This window comes from Chlamydotis macqueenii, chromosome 3 (assembly GCF_036417535.1).
Source record: "Chlamydotis macqueenii isolate bChlMac1 chromosome 3, bChlMac1.mat, whole genome shotgun sequence".
In the NCBI taxonomy this organism is placed as follows: domain Eukaryota; kingdom Metazoa; phylum Chordata; class Aves; order Otidiformes; family Otididae; genus Chlamydotis; species Chlamydotis macqueenii.
The window spans coordinates 121,301,423-121,317,951 of record NC_141558.1 but is presented as its reverse complement, the minus strand read 5'-3'; positions in this window follow the sequence as shown (position 1 = coordinate 121,317,951).

The window sequence follows — 16,529 nt, the reverse complement described above, 5'->3', positions numbered from 1 at the left end:
AGACTCCAGATAGTTGTCTGAAAAAAAAAAAATAGTACTTTGAGAAAAGATTTATGAACAAGCAAATCAAATGGCACGGAAGTTGCCTAGAAATGTATGCTGCAGCATTTTATATTGCAGCATTCTGAGCTGCCTATGAGCTCTGTACATTTGGGTGATTTTCATTGAAATTCAGCACACTATGTTGCAGGCAGGGAAGTCTGCCAATGATTTTATTTTTAAGATGCAGCAGCTACATGACCCATTTATGCCTTCAACAACTAGCAACTTCTCCCTCAAAAGAAAAAAAAAAAAAAAGAAATAAAAACCAGTGCAGATTTCAGTACCTGTCCTATGTTTTGCTTTCTACCCTTGCCACACAAATGATGTGGAAAAGCAGCAAGGATTGACAGCGGATGGGTATTGAGATCTGGCTGTTTTCCTTCTTCATTCTTATGTTTTTAACCTCCACATGTCCAGAAGAAAAATTGAAAGACTATGAGACAATCTACTTTTTTAACTGCCAAATAGATTAGCATGTGCCTATTATTTGATGAGGCCTTAACAAAAAAAAAAAAAAAAGATATCTAAGATATCTATATCTTGTCTGACAACATCAGGCATTCGCTATCCCCTCGAAAATGGCAGGATCCTGTTCTACCCTCGTTCCTCACAGTTAATGCTTTGGCTGCACGTCACTCAGCTGGTCCTCTCGCTGCAAGGATGGCAGAGGTCTCAGGAGCCCACTATTTATATAACACTACAGCAGAGAAGAACAGGCTGGTCCTTAAGGCTTCCTGCGGCTCACACTTCCAGGAAGAATTGCACTCACTGCCCATGGGAAAGAAGAAATGTGGCTGGTCCAGTTCCTCAAGTTGGGATGGATGTGGCAAGTCGGGAAGTATGAAGGATGTGAGTGGAAAAAAAAAAAAAGAAAAGAAATTAAAACCCCACAGCAGCAATAGAGCTAATAGAAATGACCGACTGTGCTTTGGGAAAGCATGTCTCACTGTGCACATCAGTGGGGAAAGCAAAAACGCTTCTTATGCATCTCTGGGACAAAAATACCCGTATGGGGCTGTCTGACTCATCACGACTCCCCACTAGAGTTCTCTAGCACATATACTAAGCTAACTCACATTTTTAAAACCAGTATTAGTAATGTCAAACCTTTAAACCTCCTCCAGTGCCCCCCCTTTATAAAAAGGTAGACCAAAAGACTGTTTTTATACAATTTTTCAGCTGTTTGGAAACAGTCAGATACATATTTTCAAGCTTCTCTGTACTGCAATCAGTACACTTAAGTTTATTTTTTTTATTACTTTTTTAAAAAACTGAAAACTGGGGCTCAAAATGTTTGTAACTGCAGGAAGCAGCCAAGCTCACAGAAGTTTTTGCAGGAACTGCAGGTATGCCTCTTTCCACTGCTACAAAGCAGATACCTCAAGAGTTAAATTTTGTGTATCTACCAAGTTAAATCATTATATCTGATTATTTAACAGTGCAGTAGAGGAGCACTCCAGTTTTCCTAGAGAAGAAGAGTGGACACTTGCACCGTGATTTACAAGGAATTAACCAGATACACAGTAAAACTGCTGCTGCCAAAGGGTGGAACTGCTTGTGGCTGTTTATGCTTTCTCTAAAACCCCAGAGAACACTCAAGCTCAGTAAATGGACATGAATGCAAGAGTATCATAGCAGAATTGAAGGTTACAGATTACCTCAAAACTAGGGATTTGGGACAGGTTTCTTGCTGTATGATGTCTGCATTTGCCCTCTGTTGTGCATAAAATATCCTCACTATAATTCCACTAGCTGCTCAAGCACACATGTAAAGGAAGAGCTAGGCCTTTTTTATGATCCAAATACGTCAAGTATAATATCACATTTTTGAGCAGATTAACAAAAAGAGTATTTATTTGATTTTCCACTGCACTTCTGTAGACGTGATTTGGGCTCAACTTGAGATTAACACTTCATGATAGCCTCTTCTTGTGACTGGAACGCCAAGCAAAAAAAAAAAAAAACAAACCCAAACATATATACATGCACAAATATGAAAGCATATTAAAAAATAAAAATTCGGAATGCCATTGCAGTGGATGACTTCCCTGGAATGCATTTGGCTGATGTGAAAACTGACAGGACAAGATGAAGCAAGGCTAGAGTAAAGCAGTCCAACTGATACAGAGGAAACCCTCCTAACTGCAAAGATTCTGTATTAATTCACTTGTTACTTCTTGGAAGTTGATTTGGATCTTTACCATCAGTTCCTATCATATAAGCAACCAGACTTTTTTTTTTTTTTACCTCAGAGTACAGCAACTATGATTTTTTTTTTTTTTTTATTCCAAAAGGGAACCTTCTTAAATAGTTTTTGTTAAAGAATATTAAATTATCTCATCCAAACTCACAAATTTCCAAATGTCCTGATACGGATCTCAGAGACTCAGTATTCCTCCTCTGTCCTAACTCTCAAGGCAGTCTTGTGTTCAGAGGCCTTCCAGTGGTCCACACTCTACAGTTGCAAAAAGTTGCTTACCACCTCAAATGTTGCTATCTATAAAATGAAAACCGCCTGCATGATATTTCCCTTTCTATCAGACTTTTCCAGCAACTTTCTACTGCGTTTGCTAAAATGGTTAAGAGGCAGCCTTCCCAGAAGCAACGATACAGATACGCAATGGGTGTCTGAGAATCCAGATGGACTGAACATCACTTGAAGCGGTCCCTAAAAAGATCAAGGGACATAAAGATCAGTAGAACAGGGCTTAGACTAATAATAGTCAATCCACTACTGGGATGAAGTGAATCAGCTCTTCATAGAGCTCTGACAATTTTTTTCCAGGCTTTCTGTACTGCTGAATGTCTTTCACAAAGTCAGAATACTGCAAGGAGGAAAATGAGGACATTGACTTTGGATTTAAGATAGGAACTATCTTAAATAGGAACTACCAAAGTCGCAAAATCTAGACAAAACACCTTATTCACTTTAGAGAAGAAACAGTAGCATTTAAAAATACGTGTCTAAATTCACAGGGTCACTGACAAACAGGAGTATTTTCAAAAATTTTACTTGAAAAGCTTGGTTTCATCTGGATAGTAAGCAGGAGCAACATAGGAAACCAGTTGCAAGAAATAAAGACTGAAAAATACTTAACGGTAATTTCTACAAGTCAATGGGCGAGAAATTCTGTTAATCTATTCTGTGATTGACCATGAGCCTTTATGTTCCTGGGGATGCGAGTCAAGGACTTTTGGGGTCTCTGTGCATAGCAGCCAGAACAAAGAATCCCCTTTATGTTTATAAGAGAGTGCTTGCTCCTTTTATTTGCTGTTTTGAGATGGAAGAACACAAAGAAAGCTAGTGACATAGACCAGGGCACAAATTATTTTGGTAAATTGTCTCCAGCATAAAAATTCCATCCTTGCTTTGGCTGTCTAAGTCTAGAAATCTCTTGATCAACTACTGGACCAAGCACAATAAGGAGTCCTGTCAATGGCAAAACTAAGACAATTCTGCGATCTCTGACCATTCCTTCTATTCCTGTACAGTTCTGTTCCCCACAAGTTCCTTGCTTGACCTCTAATCACAGAAAGATTTTCCATTAGTTTCAAACATACCTATGAAATATCTTTTCTAAAAAAAAAAAGAAACCCTTGTAATTGCTACATAATAACTTAAAGGCAGCCACTTAATATTCACCCTTATTGAGTAACCTTTAATTTAACGAGCCTATTTCAAGTGTCTAAACACTCAAATTACAGAGTACCAGTTCCTTTCCTCAAAAACCCTGCAGTAATCCTATTTTCATCACATTCTTGGGTAATCAAGTAACATTTCATTGTATTTTAACCTAAAACACACTCTGAAAAGAGAAGAGATCACAAAGCAATAATCTCAAATGGATTCAATCAAGTTCCTGCAGTGAAACTAGTTTAGTTAATGATTACTTTAATTTTATCCATATTTCCTTTCACGTTAAACATTTTGTTTTGCCCTGTGCTACTAAACAACAACAAAAAGGGCTTTGGTATTTTGTTTTACTTTTTCTTTTCTTCTTTGTGCACAACTTCCATATTTTCATTACAAGAACTCTTTAGTAACAAAAATACATTTTATTCCTGAGAATGTTTTATTTTAGCAAGCAGATTATATGCTATAGTGTTGAATTCTGAAAGCTGGTTGAATAGCTTACCTCTACCAATTCTGCCCTTAAGATTCCCCCATTCAATTAACCAAGCTGGCGGAATGAGATATCCAGGGAAAATGCAAAGACACCTCTTTTCTTTTTTTGTAAAGAAATTCTGCTCACACAACACATCGATACAGAAGACATCCAAGCACTGGGATAAGACACCCTGGGACCACTGACAAAGGAGAGGTGTATACAGAGAAAACATGCAAGACATGGGAAAGGAAGAGTGCTTTTTTTTTTTTTTTTTTTTTTGAGCTAGTTGTAAGAAAACTGAAAAAGCAGCAGGGACAGCCTGTCAGCAAACAAAGGCTGAGAGCACAGAGGAAGCCCACAAACCACTTAACAGCCAACACCTTCTCCTTCACAGTAAGCTCAGGACAAGCACTAGCTTGTGCAGTGCTTCTAGCTTGTGCAGTGCTTCTAGCTCACACTGAGTAATCAAAATATATCAGAACCAAGAGGACTGCCTAGATGTGAACTGACAAAATATGATGACTAGTGTAGCTCTAGGCCAGCTACAGAAGTGCAGAAACACTCCTGCTGCTGAGTCACAGCAACAGGGAGCTGTGAGTAGGTGTGAAGCAGTCAGAAAACCACAAACCCACCACAGGATGACGATTGTCAGAGAGACTCATGACTTCTGCTATAAAACAGTTTGTAAGTGACCAACACAAAAATCTGAACACTGCTGTTTCTTTTAAAAAGATAATGCTTGGCACTGTTTGGAGGTCAGGTCCCTTTGGCTATGGCAAGTGACTTAAGAGTCACAGTCATTTTACCTGTGAAATACAAGAGGTCAAGATGACCCAACGTGAGATGAGGACTTACAGCCCACAACCAGCTACTTCTTTTGTAATAAATACGCAAAATTCAGCGTTGATCCACGGTAATAGGTATGTCATGACACTCCTGGCTGTGCAATTCAAATAAGTAAACAAGCACTAAAGAAAAAAAGTTTCTCAGTTTCTCCAGGTACCCAAACCACATCCCTGGATCTTCCTGCTGGAGATGACTCCCACTCATCTCATGGAAAAGAAAGTTATTACCCTCTCTCTCCACCCTCCGCCAAAATTAGGACAGACCAATAGATGAATCCAGCAAATATATCAGAAAATAAAACAATTGGATCAGATCATTTCAGACATAATCCAGGATGCCTTCACTTGTATAAGGAAAATAAATTTAAAATTTCATGTTGGAAATAGAAATCCTGAGACACAGTCATGATCAGATATAAAGGGGAAACTGATGTGTTTGGTGGAAGTCTTTTTATATATTGCATTTAAACCTTATGAAATAAAAGGATGGAATTCATACCCCACTCAGTCATTATGGAAAGAGCTATTTGTATTCATCCTGGACACATTGGTAAAATGGAAAATTAAAACCAACCTGGATCTCTAGCTTTTATGTTTTTAAAGCCACAGAAGAAGAATGGTTTTTTTTAGATAGATCCCAGAAGAATAGTAGCATCTGGATATACTGTGCATGACTTCAAATACTGTTTTTACCCACTGAAAATGAAAAAAAAAAACAAACCCACAAAAAAAAAAAAACCCCAACAACCCAACAAGTAGAAATTTCACAAAATGCTTTTCAGCCATCAGGACTTGTTTGATACTAGATTTGTTGAAACATATGGCACAACAGCACCTCCTAAATAGAGGTATTTATTAAAGAAACCAGTTATAAAGATAGACCCAAATAAACAGCTTTCAATGTGAAAAAAAACCTCCAGCTTTAGCTCCTTTGTTTACCCAGGCTAGCTCTTCCTTAGAGCACTGTATATACCACATAGACAGCTAATGGCTGAATGCAAATCAGCACAGAACACCATTACTGTTAGCTTAAAACTGTTAGCTTAAAAAATAGCAGATGCCCTATTGCAATCTGCTTTGGCTCCCTTTTCCAGACATGGCACAGTGGCCAAGGTGAGCAACCCCTACTATACAAAGGACTGAAACATCTACAAACGAGCTGTTGAAATCCTCAGTCTATAGCACGGCATCATTTTAGCATCAGTCATCACCGATCTGTGTTAAAAGGCAGTGTGTGAAGCAGTTCAGCAACGAAGCCAGAATGCTGAGGGGTTTGACCTCTTTAGTCTTGCTATTCATATAGAGAATCCAAGTTCAACAGCTTGCTCTTTAAAAGATTTGCCATGAATTTGGCATATTTCACTTGCCAGTTTTGTGAACCAACAGAAGCAACACTGCAGTGTTTCACTGTTGTATTGGGCAAGGGGGACAAATACTGCTAAGGCCTGAGCTGCTCTGGAAATAGATAGGTCCAATACCAAGAGAAATGCAAAAATGGACATTTGCAACCCAGCTTTATCACCATTCCAAATTTTACAACCATTTTGTGCAAATTAAACCAAAGGACTGTGAGTAAGCTCTCTGCCTTGCCACAGCAGCCTGACTGCAGTCCCATGACAGCGTTGCAGCAAGCCAGAGTAATTGATGACTTAGTCTTATCATAGCAACCAAATTTTTAATTTTGCTAAAATGGGATTGGGTTTCTAAGGATTGGACACCTGCCACTTTCTCCGTCCTTCACTTATTGCCCATCTGCAGCTGACAAAAGTGTTAAAGTATACAAATAGAAGAGGGAAGAAAAGCAGCAAAAGCACAGAAGCAGATCTTTTCTTTGATTTGCATAGTTACTCCAGAGAGAAATTCAGCAAAAGGCACAGATTTCCTCTCTCTTATGCTTGTTTCCCTAGTCCAGCAATTTGCCAAAAAGCTACTTCTAGAAGAATGGAACTTCTCATGCTTGATACCAAGGGTATCTCAAAGGTTTCAACCTTTAATGCAATGCGAACATCAGTATTAACTTCACACACAGGTATAATGAGAACTGATACATCTAGAGCTGCAAAATCCCAAACGTCCAAATCAAACAAACACTTACTCTTTAATTTATAAGAATGTAGATGTAAAGCAGAAAGTCTCAGGCCCTCTGTAGACAAGACATGAGTTTAGGATTCATGAGACAAAAGATCAAATATCACCTCTTCTCACCATAGGTGTGACCTACAGCATCTTAAATTAGGCCTCCTACTAATCTATCTGGAAGCCGCATCTTTCTACACTTGCTGTGTTGTAAGAGTTATCTGACAAAGTGAACCTGACCCTGCCCTTTCTTTACTTTACATGCAGATAGTTCTGACTGACAATTATTTGTGTTTACTTTTAAAAATAAAAACAGGAAATACACTTTTTTTTTTTTCCTCTCAAAAGACTCTGTCTGGTAGTTCAGGCACTCCCACAAACTGTGGGATGCTGCCTCACACAAGGATTTTAACTGGATTCTCAGGTGAATGACCTAATCAGTAGAATATTGTCTACACCCAAGTGGGTCTCTCCTAACTTCCTCTATCCTGATTTTTTTTTTTTTTTTAAAAAAAAAAAAAAAAAAAAGGCACAAGGCACAAATAGGGCTTATTTTACTGTATTCATTATCATAACAGGAAACAAGTCCCCAGTGTACGGTAAAAGATCTGTTAAATCCATTTTGTGGTCTCTTACTACTAACACTTACGTTATGAATAATTCAAGGCTGCTCCTGCTGCAGAGGATGGTACTCCAACATAGGTGGTTTGTCCAGCCTATGCTGTTCTTTGCAGGTGTATTTCTGAAGCTGTGTTTTGCTGTTTCTCATGCTTGTAACAACTTACTGCGTTGGTTTACACAGAGCAATGTGACCATTTAGGCATCAGAAACCTAAACCGTCTTAAATACTTGCTACTACAGAATAGCTAACGAGTCTGGAGTACTTTTACCATGAAGTTCCCTAGGCAACTTCACCTGTAACCTTTTGTATTCAGCATAATGACTGCTATCATCTGATTCTGTGAGCTATAGAAGAGATGGCATTTAGTACAGCGGGCAGAAGAACAGGGACACCTAGAGAATTCAAGAATAGGACAGGCACATCTTTCAGATTTCTTTCCCTGCTGTCACACAGTAAATCTGTTTGGATCTTAAGCTCAGCCCTCGTGCTCTGTCCTCGAAGAAGATAAAAATGACCTCCATGATGTCATGATCCTTATGACCAAAAGCAGAGTCTGAAAATCTCTCTCTAAAGCATGGTCCAGGGTCCTAGAGACAGTTCATATACGCACTTTTGTATCTTGTCCTGCCATTTCTGTATTTTTATGGTTTTTAGGTACTGATGTTACTCAGAACTAGCTCAAGCAAGGCTCAGTCCTAGATGTACTCCTTCACAGATCTGAAGTCTCAACTGAGCACTTAACTTGCTTTTGAGCAAGATGTTATTGTTGCTCTGAATATGGACGTACCTAAAGAAACACATATTTAGGTATAACTGAGAAATAGTCCTAACAGCACCTATTAAAATTGACAACCCAGATGCAGTCTGACACAGAAAGTCCTTAAATTGCTGATTGTTAGAAGCTAAGAGAGCAGTCCAGGAGAATTCTTGCTGTTCTTTCTGCAGAACTTAAAGGCCACTGTAGAGAATTAAAAATAATTGTATCTCATCTGAGAGTGTGCTTACTTTGTCTCATCGCCAGTCATACCTTTTGAGGACTGGGACCATCGTTTTGCTCCGTACCTTGCTTTGTGCCTTCTGTACTCAAACAGCATTAAGGAACAGACCAAATTGTCAACACGGCGGTGGGGAAATGACAGACTTCCACACTCCCAAGACAACAAACAGACAAAAAGTCTCCTTGACATTCCTAAGATCTGAATATTTCCCTTTTAAAAATTGCGATAAAGTCAGATTTACAGTTTCTCTTACCACACAAATCACTGTAATCCCCCCATTAAAAAATGAAGTAAAAAAAAAAAGCTTAACACATATCAAACAATCAAAAGAAAAATAAACATTCTAGTTTTCTAAAAGGCCAAAATCTCAGCAACTCCAACTCTTGCAAGCTAAGCTGAGAGCACAGTACTTTGACAACATCCTCCTGGCACACTAAGGCCAAAAGAAACCAGTAAGTGTTCGTGCGAGGTCTGGGAACACAGCAGTTCCTGCACCTACTGTCTGGCTGAAGCCAAGAATTTCTTTGGAAGACACTCACTCTTCAGAATATCTCCTGGTTCCCCATCAGGGTCTACACACAGAACACAGCCTGCTGTACTCTGATGATAACCAGAACTACATAGACCTACAACTCTCTCCAAATTCATCACACAAAAAATGTTCTGTTCAGATAGTTTCTTGAACTCAACTTCTTATCAACCTACCTCTGAGGATTTTGCCAGGAAGAGGCTAAAGCACAGAGTTTCAGATTCTGAATGTCTCCTTATGGCAAGAAGTTCACATCTAAGTGACTTACCTGGGACAAAGATAACCATCACGGTCAGCTGGACTTCCACCCCAGGTAGGACCAATCTTTTTTTTCCTGACCATGACAGCTATAAAGTCTGTGTAGGAATTTAGACTAATTCTTGATTAAACATTACTGAATGCAAGTGAGAAGCATCCTGAACATAGTTTGCCAATCTTTACCAAATAAATTTAAGCTTATGTATGCAGTGCACAGATTTTCTATTCAGGTTTTTTTTTTTTTTTCCACCAAACGCACAGTAAAGACCATAGCGTACTTGCCACACAAACTATTCTATGTTTTTATTACCTGGAAATATCAATCTAATTCTCTATCCAGGGAGCCTTTCTACACAATTATGATAAAATTGAGTGCTTTCCTTCCCCCTCGTAGAGAAATAATCTTTTGGCCTGTGGCTCCAAATCCACTCACTCCTCTGCATTTCTTGGCTGTTTCTAAAACTGTATTTATTACAGCTACGGAATTGATTTTGTGCCTTACAATTACTGCTGGGTTTGCCACTCACCATGCCTAGTCATCATTTAGGCTGGCAAATATTCTCTATCTGGAGCTATAAATATAAATACAGATAAGTAAGAAAGACTTGCAATTGTAGCAATGGCAAGCCAGTGATGAATCGAAGACGAAGCTCATCGTAAGCCAGGCAGCCTTGCCACAAGGTCTCACAGCAGAACGAAGAAATCTATGACTTCCAAAGCAGATTTGCATGTTTATTTTTAATCCTTTAGTATCATCCACCTGGCACCTTGCAGCAACTGCTATGGATGACCAATTCATCATGGCAAATAAACTCCTATTTCCTAATAATACAAGTAGTCCTTCTACCTAAGTCCTACCTAAGGTTGGTAGGCATATTCAAGAGAGGTTAACATTAACCTGTTAAAAACATTAACTATCTGTAAAGCTTCAGGCAAACAAGGATGTCAGCAAAATGTAAACTCACCTCTGCTTTATCTCAGAGGTGGAACTATTCCTAGCAAAGCTCAATGAAATGCTAAGCCTTTTTTTTTTCGTTCAGTTCACATGGACGCCTCTCTTGGAGACCAGGCATTTCATAGTCAACAATTACGTCCCTTTTCAATCACGTAATGTTGTTGTGTATTTTAAAGAGAAAACAAGAAAGGGAAAAGACAAGTGAGTTCTTTTCTTCCCATGTCTCTCCAAACAATCACCAGATTCAGAAAATTAGAGTTTAAGGATAGAAGAGAAAAGGCAGTTATCCAAAATACCAAGACCTAATAACAAAATTCTGATTGTGTATTTAGAGGAGCAGAGGCTGTACATGCTTGCAAAGCTTTTAAAACAGCAGAACTTTTAATAGTACTAAGATCCAAGTCTCAGGAGAAAAACTAACAATTGAGGGTTGAACTTACAGGTAAACATAAAAAATGTATGCTTTTGTGCCGTGCCAACGATATCTAAAATTCCTCAGCTTTTGTCTTCTGTAACAATACAGGCTCATTAAGTCTAATTTTCTTAAAACAGAATGGCTATACTGTTATTTTAACGTAAAAAAAATCCCAAACAAACAAAAAAAACACAGTGATTTTCCTGTAAAGTGCATTTTAATATTGCAAAACTTTTCCTTCCCCCAGTGTAAGAATAACTTCATCTTCCTTCCCCTAACTCAGACACTAGATGGGTGACTTTATGCCTAAAAGTAAGATTTTTAAGCAACTAAGGATGACCTATAAACCGGTAAAATCTTACTTTCTACTCTCATATCTTCAGAGCCAATAGCAAAGTAGGCTTTTGATCCCTATCAGCTTACAAAACCAAACCAATCAAAACCAGCTGCACACTGAAAACCAAGCTGTCGAGATTAGACTGAGTACTCACAGCATCTACTGTGGAGTTTGTGGACGCTCCTCTAACTTTGTGATGCGGGAAACTTAATTTTGCCACTTCACTATGAGGTTTTTGGGCTATATTTTGCAGCAGGCACCACATATAAAGTCATACAAGATGTGCATACTTAAATCAGCACTACTTCAAGAAACTTCAGACTTTCATTCTGGGCTTCTATACATATGAATTTATTATAAATTTAGCAAGCGCAATGACCAAACCAAGAATTCTGAAAAGAACTGCTCATTCAAACTATTTGTGTAGTTTGCTTAAAATGTCAACTTCATCCTGAACTTCAGAACCGTAATAATGCAATCCTAAAGCAATTGCTTAGAACAATTCAGCCATGCAACTGTGTATTTTTCTCAGTTAATAACTCCACTGTCTTAAACAATGCATTAGAGAAACAATGTCTTAAGCCATGCACTACAGAAAGGTAGTGTCGCTACTCATTGCCCACAACTCTTCATAAATTGGTTCCACCCCATGCCAACATACACAGATCCAAATAGAGACAGTTTAGAAACAGAGTGTTTCCCTAGTAGGTAAAACAGCAATCCATGGTTAACCTCAGAAATTCCGTAATGTGTTGTATCTATTCCTTAACATACACTATATTAAACATAAACAATAAGGCACACACAAGTTATTCTTGTACAGGAGCAAATTCTTTGGCCCACAGAGAAAGGCTGGAGTGACACCTGCTGTTTCATGTGCAGTCTTAGGAACAAGATTTTTCGTTTTGCAGCCATTTTGATTAAACAGATGCAATGCATCTTCTTAGCACCTAAAAACATGATGGATACGCACTCACACTCCTCTCAGAACGCCGCTATTCTGTTGGGCGCTGATATAAAGAAGTCATTGAAGATATTTTACATTCACAGAGACATCAAGTGCATACAGCTTTTCTTATTTGACAGTATAATATTTCAGTACTCAAAGGAGGATTCTACACATCAATTTTCATTATTAAAAAACTAAACTAATTCATCTGCTGCTTTGCTTTGGAGATGAATACTTTATTTGGAAAGGCCCGCACCATACCAGTATAAAGAAAAAAAAAGACTGGATTATTCAATACAGGGTTCAAGTACTCCACTTTCTGAACATTTTGTATTATATTATTCTAATTACCAACACATATAAAAGTTTATTTCAAAGTAAGAGACAGCAGGGACGTCTTCAACTGACTTAGCTACTGCCTGATTAATCATGTTTCAGCTGAGAGCAACTTTCCATTAGAAATGCTCCCAGCTGGGGAACATTAACACATTTAAGTGGCCAGACCAAACACTTCAGTGCCTGTGTATAATACTGAAAAAGCACAATTTATGTACAAATTCATGTTTACAAGTAAAGTATCACAACACCACCATTCAAGATGTAATTCAGCGAGGATATCTGGGCCAAACACAAGGCATGGAAGTCAGCGCAATGCTGATCACACAACTACATGGCACAAACCATACAGACGCCGACTCAGGAGACTCTTTCTAGGATCACGATTTCCCCAAAAAGAACTCAGGTAGAAATTAAAAATCTAATTTTTCCTTTTCTCACCTCTGTTGACTGACCCCAACAACGAAGAAAAACAGGGTTAAGGCATGTAAAACCACGTGAAGAATTTGTCCTACCTTTGTTAGTTACAGAAGAAATATTTGCTTGCTTAAAAATAAAGCAATGAAAAGAGAAAAAAGGCTGGCATAGACAGCCAGCCATGCCACACACACCCCTGTTTAGTAGGCACCATGCCAATGCAAAGTAAATATAGAAAAACTTACTTTTTGGAGGCCCCTCATGGACTGCAACACTCATGCGATGACAGAAGGGCCACGGGTTGATCCTCTCATACTCATATCCTCAGATCACACTTAAGGAGGCTTTTTTGGGTGCAGGTAGGTCATCTTTCCCTCTGAACTCCAGCTGGGCAGCCCCACAATAAGTAACCCTTGGGCCATTCCCATTCTCAAAGACACTGGGAAGCCATCTCAGCCCTCCCAGAAAGGGAAGCTCCTCAGTCCTCAAGCACACTTTCAAACCCTTGTTTCTCTACGGGTAGGTCCAGCGATTTGCCTCGTAGGGGGCATGGCACTCTGTTACCCCTGCTCTAGGTAACAGCCATCAGCAACCACACCTTTAGACCACCCACATCCAATAAAAGTCAGATTTTTCTTTGCCCCTGGCTGTTTTTTTGAGGTCAGCCCTTTTGGCTGGTTGATCTCCAGGAGTGGCACATATCCCTTCGAAGCACAGACCGCACAAGCAAAATCTCTTTTTTCCCCAACGCCTCCTCCAGTATCAGGCTTTACTAACATCTCTAGTGCTCTTCCCTTTGTTCTTCTCCCTTCTCCAAATTTCTTTAAAATCAGAGAACTTTTTTACACCCTTCAACTATGATTAGGAGAGGGCTTACAAAATGGTGTCCTGTGAGATCTTTCCGAGTCACCAGCAGGAGGAGCTGCACGGCCTCTGCAAGGAGAGGCTGGTTCCAGCCTGCTCCAGCCGCTGCACCACGGAGCACAGCCCAGGCCCTTTTAATAAAGGGCAAAATGACACTCAGCAGCAAGGAATGAGGAGGGGAAAGTGTGAGAATTACAGGGGAGGGAGGTTTATCATCCTGTTTTCTCCTGCTGGCCTGTTGAAGCAGGGTGTGAGCGAGTGGCTGGGTGGGCACCTGGCCAGCTGTGGACAACCCACAGAGATTCATCTGCAAAAGCTCACTCTCAATCCAATCAAATGTACCAGAAACCCAAAGACAAAGCCTGCTAGAGCTTAGGGTCCACACATGAGCAAGGAGTAATAAATGAGGGTGTCATAGTATAGCTTCTGCCTCTTAAAGTCACAAAGTCTTTCAAGACCTGGAACTACCACAGTCCTTACAATTCCCTGAAAATCACTCTGTCATCACCCTTGAGTAACCATCCATCAGCAGAGGATCCTGCAAGTGATGACTCAGAGTCTTTCCAACTCATTTTTCCCCCCAGTCTCTTTTTTTTTTTTTTTTCTTTTTTTTTTGCCCAATACTCACCAGGTATAACAAATCAGAATAGCAGAAGTCTTAAGGGAGAAGATACTTAAGGATGGCTTTTACAGATTAAACAGAGATAACTCAGCTTCTCTACTTGTAAAAAGATTTAACAATTCATAAAAATAGCGCTATTGATAAGGAATACCTGTTGATATTGTGGTATGCTGCCACACAAATGCTTAGCAGACAACACATAATACTGTTATAATAATATCCAGTTAGTATTTAATATATATTTAATGCATATCCAAATAGAGTTGATGTTGTCAGGACAGAAAATAACAAAGACAGCAGCAATCAGTTCGCAGAAGCCAGACGATATACAGCCGTGGCCTTCAAGGCATACGATGAAAGCATAAGTAAAAGTTTTTCATGCGCAAGCAGATTTGAAAGTTCAAGTTTATGAAGATGATTGTAGCAAAGTATGAAAATAAAATTCTGCAGGAGGTACGTCTGCAAGATATTTGTACATGTTTAATATAAATCTAGGTCATGGATAATGGAAGTCAGCACAGTTAAAGATACAAAGTGCCCAGCTCAATCCTGGAACCTATTCTGCAATTAATTTTACTGGTGTCTGGACTAATGACATGGTGGCTCTGTCTACGTATGTTGTGACTGCATTTCTGCTTCCAGCACAAAGAATAAATGTGTATATACTTTTGAGCTTATAATATGCATGACTAATTTATACAGTTCAATGTATATAGACAAAAAGTTAAGGTATTTCTTAACTGAGAACTTAAGATCACAGTGTCACTGGCCAAAAGGTTATTTATTCCTACTGTGCAACTTGTCTCTGCTGACAAGCCAGAGAAATAACTCATATTTACATTAATGGATAAAAACTACTAAAATTCTCAAAAATAAACATTGTAATGTGACTAGCAACTGACTTCTCAAAAAGTCTGTCTATACAGATTATAAGCATGCTGGAGGCAGTCTCTTTGCAATAAAAAACAGACTGTTTCTGCATCTTCAGAACAGTAGTAAACGCAAATCCGGTTAACGTTCTTCCTATGACATTGACTGACACATGGATATTGATTTTTCTGAGACTGAATAGTACTTACATGACTCAGTTCATGTGACACTGCTGAAAATGTGATAAATACTACATTTTGCTACTCAGCACAGCAAAATAAGGGCGCAAGTAAAATTCAACAGTTCAGTTTTGGAGTGCAGTGAATTGTTTTGTACATGCTCTACTGTGCTTCCGCCATTCTAAGCAGTTCTTTTTCTTACAAGCTTTGACAATAAATATTGTCTTCCCTTACTGGGACAGATCTAACACTGTAACAGCTGGCTAGCCTAAAAATACCCAAACTCTTCTGAAAAAATCAGTGTTACGCTACTGACACAATAAGGTTAGGTTTCCAGAACTCATAAATCTATTTCTATTCTGTCTTTGGGGATGTAGGCCAATTAGCATTATAGGAATATCTGGTCTGAAACACATGCAGAGCACAGATTCTGAAGACATACACGATTCAGTAAGGATTACTGAGGTGCCTGACAATGCTCGTCTTGAAGTTCAACCATTCCTGCACAGGGCTTTAAGGTCACATTTCTCTGGGTATCTGTACTGAAGATGTAAGGCAATAAATTAGAAAAAGAAAATGCATCTCCAGGTTCAATATACAGGGAGAACGAGGGAGTTTTACGTAGCAGACTAGTTTAAGGAGTCTACATAAAGTTCCCTTAATGAAATGACTAATATTTTAGCAAGGATTTGAGTTTGGTTTGAATTTTCTATTTGTTTGTTCCTGTGCAGCAAGTAGTTCTTCACTTTACATCTGGATCTTACTTAGAACTCTTAACTCACATATCTCCGTATCTCAAGAAGAGTTTATCTTTGTTCCCATTTTATAGAGAGGAAAATAGACAGAAAAAGACTTTCAGATATACCTTAGAGTGACTCTACAAATTCACAAATCAGGGAAAAGCAGGTGCTCTGCATTCTTTGCCAATGCCAAAATAGTAATGTTTAATGGTATGTCTACATGAAATAGGATGCAATGATAGAAATACTAAAGATCACTAAATTAATCGGCATTTTCAGGTCTTCTTCACTTTGAAGTTTTAAATACCAAATGGGAACTGAAATAACAAATGAAAACTGAAATACTGAACTGAGGAGCAATTATAT